The following is a 6,000-nucleotide window of genomic DNA, read 5'->3' as shown; positions in this document are numbered from 1 at the left end:
CAGCGCTCCACGTCCAGGTCCTTGAGAGGCAGATCCGTCTGGAGTCGAGCAGTAAGAGTACATGCATGCTCATTGGACGCTGTGCGTGTTGTGGTGTGCCAGTAGTGTGCAGGTTGCACATGTGTTTTTGTACGGCCATGTATGGATGTGTATGTACAGGGGCGTGAGGCATGTGAGTCCTCTCATGTGTGAGACACATCAATGGTATATTTGTTGCTAAGCATGCCGGCCAAATGCAGGTGTGGGAGCACACATGTTTGAAATTCTGTGTATGTACGTTGGCATGGTTGTGGTGTCACACATGGATGGTGGTTCCTGCTGCATGTATCTGCACTGTGTACATGTGCATGTGTGTATTTGACAAGTGTGCAACTGTGATGCTACATGGATGCATGTGACACTGACATGTAGGAGGCTGATTGCCAGATGTGACATGGATGGCGATCTCATCACTGCGACATTTGGTGGAGATGTACACATGCATGTAAGTCTGGTGGCGTGTGTGCATGTGTTGTGCACTCCCGTGTTTCATGTGACAGGCTCACCTTCGGCTGCTCGTGTTGTTGTTTGTGTATGGACGGTGCTGCCTTGTGCAGGATTCCTGTTGTTTTGCTCATGTGTGTGAGTTGAAATGACATGTGTGTTGTGGAGTGTGATTCCATGTCTGTAGTTTTACACCGCCACTCATGTGCAACTGTCATGTGTGTATCAGTCCATTGTACAGTGCCCTGATGCCTGTGTTCTATCTCTTCCTGGCTGCAGCATCAACTGATGAAGAGGGCAGAGAGGGTGCTGTCGAGCAAAGTGGCAGGGATCACACCACCAGCCGGAGACGCAAGGCCCGGCTCCCCTTCCAGGTTGTCATCTCGTCGGGGAGTGAGGAGTCTGGTGCCACGTCCCAGGCCGCAGCTGCCGAGCATATGTCCAAGAGGCGGAGGTCGAGGTGGATTCCTCGGCAGCAGAAGGGGCAGCTGAGACCCCACAGGGTCCGATGGAGGAAGATGGCATGGAGTCATCCAGGTTGGTGGGGGGTTTGGTGGAGGAGGAGGCTGTGGAAGGGACACACACGGGGTCTGGAGGTGGGGATTCCACTGGTGCTAGTGGTGCAGTGCAGGGGCAGGGACAGGAGGCAGCACAGGCCGCCGCAGAGGTGCCTGTGTGTAATCCTGTCCCCGATCCTGTGACTGCATCATCGTGCACCAGCAGGGATGCCTACGTCCAGACCCGTTTTCAGGGAGGGGATGAGCGCACAACTCCGGACCGGGTTGAGCCTGTCCTGTCCTGTCCTGTCCTGTCTGGGATGGCGTTGCGTCAACGGGTCATGCAAGGTGACCTGCAGTGTTTTCGTGAAGACACTGCACGTCATCTCGGATGCCTCGTTGACCGCGTTGACCTACTGGGACGAGTCACGAGGGCTGGATTCCTCCGTATGCTGGACCTTGTTCTGACCCCTTCCTCACCTGAACCCCCTATGTGCCAGTCGTCCTCCATGCCATCTTCCCACCCATTTATCACCTGGGTACACTGTGGAGCTGCCTCTGACCCTGCAGCCAGACTGGTGGAGGACACATCCCTGCCACAGTCGGGAGTCGGACATCCAGCAGGGGTGGCCACCTCAACAACTGCACCCCAGCCGAAGGAGGACGTGCAGGCAGCAAGAGCCAGAGCACAGCAGTAGCAGCAACAAGGTGGGAGCCATGATCGCTCAGGGCCTTCAACATCCGAGGGGCAGGCATCGCCAGAGGGCAGGAGGACCCAGGATTACAAGTGTCTTCCGTGTGGCAGCGGTTGGGCCAGGCCATAGGTGCGGAGTGGCGGCGGGCGGAAGAGGCACGGCTCACAATGGTCAGGGCGGAGAACTCCGTGCGGAGGGCACTGAGGCGGGCCGAGTGCCTCGAGGCAATTCGCAGGAAGTTGGAGGTCAACATGGCATCGTCCCTGCGAACCCTCGGGCCATGGAAGAGGACCGCCTCCAGGACATCGAGCAGGAGTTCGATGATGCCCTGGCCCGGGAAATCGGGAAGTGAGCCGTCGGACTAGCCTGCCGCCATTGTATATAGTTTGTAGTTTTAGGTTTCCTTTATCTTTTTCATTAATTTGGGGCGCTTGGACTATGCCCTTCCTTTTTGTATATAGTTCTTTATTAGGTCATTTTTTTGCTAGGTTTCATTTCATTCGTTGGGCTCATGGGCCCTGGATTATTTCTTTGTACATAGTTGAACAGTGGATTTATCTATTATTTTTCTCACCATGGAGCAATGGATTTTACTGTTTCTGTTTCCTTTGGATTTGATTTGGTGGCCGGAGATTCGGACACATTTTCATTTCGATTTATTTGGATTCAGACTTCATGTTTTTCTTTTTGTGTTTTGGACATGCTGCATTTCATCTTTTTTTCAGACATTTTTTTCATGTTTTCATTTGATTACATTCCATTCTTTTTGTGTTCAATACATTTTGGTTTATTACTTTGATGTGTGGTATTCTCTGATTGGTTTCATGCATGTCACGTTGTAGGTTTTCACAATCACCAGCACCCATTGTGTGTGTGACAGACATGTGTTGATGTACATTGTTGCCATTTGGGTTGTATCATGTAATGGGCAGTTCAATGTGGGGTGGATGGGATACTTGGTTGGGTCTTTGCACAGGGGTGGCGTGCGGTGGGATTTGGGAGGCCATGAGGCCCATGATTGTTGATCGTGATGACAAGTTGGGGGGACATGAGTTGGGGCCTGCTGGCAGGTGCCCATCAATGCTGCGTGGGTATGGGTGCTGGGGGACATGAGTCGGGGCCTGCTGGCAGGTGCCCGTCAATGCTGGGCGGGTGGGGCTACTGGGGGACATGAGTCGGGGCCTGCTGGCAGGTGCCCGTCAATGCTGGGTGGGTGGGGGTGCTGGGGGACATGAGTCGGGGTCTGCTGGCAGGTGCCCGTCAATGCTGGGTGGGTGGGGGTGCTGGGGGACATGAGTCGGGGCCTGAGCCTCATTGCTGGGGGGTGGGGGTGCTGGGGGACATGAGTCAGGGCCTGAGGCTCACTGCTGGGTGGGTGGGGCCGCTGGGGGACATGAGTCGGGGCCTGAGCCTCACTGCTGGGGGGTGGGGGTGCTGGGGGACATGAGTCAGGGCCTGAGGCTCACTGCTGGGGGGTGGGGGTGCTGGTGGACATGAGTCAGGGCCTGAGGCTCACTGCTGGGTGGGTGGGGGTGCTGGGGGACATGAGTTGGGGCCTGAGCCTCACTGCTGGGTGGTGGGGGTGCTGGGGGACATGAGTCGGGGCCTGCTGGCAGGTGCTCGTCAATCCTGGGTGGGTGGTGGTGCTGGGGGACATGAGTCGGGGCCTGAGCCTCATTGCTGGGGGGTGGGGGTGCTGGGGGGCATGAGTCGGGCCTGAGGCTCACTGCTGGGTGGGTGGGGGTGCTGGGGGACATGAGTCAGGGTCTGCTGGCAGGTGCCCGTCAATGCTGGGTGGGTGGGGGTGCTGGGGGACATGAGTCGGGGCCTGAGCCTCACTGCTGGGGGGTGGGGGTGCTGGGGGATATGAGTCAGGGCCTGAGGCTCACTGCTGGGTGGGTGGGGGTGCTGGGGGACATGAGTCGGGGCCCGAGCCTCACTGCTGGGTGGTGTGGGTGCTGGGGGACATGAGTCGGGGCCTGCTGGCAGGTGCTCGTCAATCCTGGGTGGGTGGTGGTGCTGGGGGACATGAGTCGGGGCCTGAGCCTCATTGCTGGGGGGTGGGGGTGCTGGGGGACATGGTCATGGCCTGAGGCTCACTGCTGGGTGGGTGGGGGTGCTGGGGGACATGAGTCGGGGATGAGGCTCACTGCTGGGTGGGTGGGGGTGCTGGGGGACATGAGTCAGGGCCTGAGCCTCACTGCTGGGGGATGGGGGTGCTGGGGGACATGAGTCAGGGCCTGAGGCTCACTGCTGGGTGGGTGGGGGAGCTGGGGGACATGAGTCGGGCCTGAGCCTCACTGCTGAGGGGTGGGGGTGCAGGGGGACATGAGTCAGGGCCTGAGGCTCACTGCTGGGTGGGTGGGGGTGCTGGGGGACATGAGTCAGGGCCTGAGCCTCACTGCTGGGGGGTGGGGGTGCTGGGGGACATGAGTCAGGGCCTGAGGCTCACTGCTGGGGGGTGGGGGTGCTGGTGGACATGAGTCAGGGCCTGAGGCTCACTGCTGGGGGGTGGGGGTGCTGGTGGACATGAGTCAGGGCCTGAGGCTCACTGCTGGGTGGGTGGGGGTGCTGGGGGACATGAGTTGGGGCCTGAGCCTCACTGCTGGGTGGTGGGGGTGCTGGGGGACATGAGTCGGGGCCTGCTGGCAGGTGCTTGTCAATCCTGGGTGGGTGGTGGTGCTGGGGGACATGAGTCGGGGCCTGAGCCTCATTGCTGGGGGGTGGGGGTGCTGGGGGGCATGAGTCGGGCCTGAGGCTCACTGCTGGGTGGGTGGGGGTGCTGGGGGACATGAGTCAGGGTCTGCTGGCAGGTGCCCGTCAATGCTGGGTGGGTGGGGGTGCTGGGGGACATGAGTCGGGGCCTGAGCCTCACTGCTGGGGGGTGGGGGTGCTGGGGGATATGAGTCAGGGCCTGAGGCTCACTGCTGGGTGGGTGGGGGTGCTGGGGGACATGAGTCGGGGCCCGAGCCTCACTGCTGGGTGGTGTGGGTGCTGGCGGACATGAGTCGGGGCCTGCTGGCAGGTGCTCGTCAATCCTGGGTGGGTGGTGGTGCTGGGGGACATGAGTCGGGGCCTGAGCCTCATTGCTGGGGGGTGGGGGTGCTGGGGGACATGGTCAGGGCCTGAGGCTCACTGCTGGGTGGGTGGGGGTGCTGGGGGACATGAGTCGGGGATGAGGCTCACTGCTGGGTGGGTGGGGGTGCTGGGGGACATGAGTCAGGGCCTGAGCCTCACTGCTGGGGGATGGGGGTGCTGGGGGACATGAGTCAGGGCCTGAGGCTCACTGCTGGGTGGGTGGGGGAGCTGGGGGACATGAGTCGGGCCTGAGCCTCACTGCTGGGGGGTGGGGGTGCAGGGGGACATGAGTCAGGGCCTGAGGCTCACTGCTGGGTGGGTGGGGGTGCTGGGGGACATGAGTCAGGGCCTGAGCCTCACTGCTGGGGGGTGGGGGTGCTGGGGGACATGAGTCAGGGCCTGAGGCTCACTGCTGGGTGGGTGGGGGTGCTGGCGGACATGAGTCGGGCCTGAGCCTCACTGCTGATGGGTGGGGGTGCTGGGGGACATGAGTCAGGGCCTGGGGCTCATTGCTGGCTGGGTGGGGGTGCTGGGGGACATGAGTCAGGGCCTGAGCCTCACTGCTGGGTGGGTGAGGGTACTGGGGGACATGAGTTGGGGCCTGATCCTCACTGCTGGGGGGTGGGGCTGCAGGGGGACATGAGTCAGGGCCTGAGGCTCACTGCTGGGTGGGTGGGGGTGCTGGGGGACATGAATTGGGGCCTGACCCTCACTGCTGGGGGGTGGGGGTGCTGGGGACATGAGTCAGGGCCTGAGGCTCACTGCTGGGTGGGTGGGGGTGCTGGGGGACATGAGTTGGGGCCTGACCCTCACTGCTGGGGCGTGGGGGTGCTGTATAATACACGTACCCCGCTCGCACAGGCCCAATCTCGTGTGAACCTCCCCGCGAACCCCAGTAATACACGTACCCCGCTCGCACAGACCCAATCACGTGTGAAACTCCCAGCGAACCCCAGTGATACACGTACCCCGCTCGCACAGGCCCAATCGCGTGTGAAACTCCCCGCGAACCCCAGTGATACACGTACCCCGCTCGCACAGGCCCAATCACGTGTGAAACTCCCAGCGAACCCCAGTGATACACGTACCCCGCTCGCACAGGCCCAATCGCGTGTGAAACTCCCCGCGAACCCCAGTGATACACGTACCCCGCTCGCACAGACCCAATCACGTGTGAAACTCCCAGCGAACCCCAGTGATACACGTACCCCGCTCGCACAGGCCCAATCGCGTGTGAAACTCCCCGC

Source organism: Ambystoma mexicanum, chromosome 5p (genome assembly GCF_040938575.1).
Source record: "Ambystoma mexicanum isolate Mex_15411 chromosome 5p, UKY_AmexF1_1, whole genome shotgun sequence".
In the NCBI taxonomy this organism is placed as follows: domain Eukaryota; kingdom Metazoa; phylum Chordata; class Amphibia; order Caudata; family Ambystomatidae; genus Ambystoma; species Ambystoma mexicanum.
Note: the sequence above shows the minus strand (reverse complement) of the source record.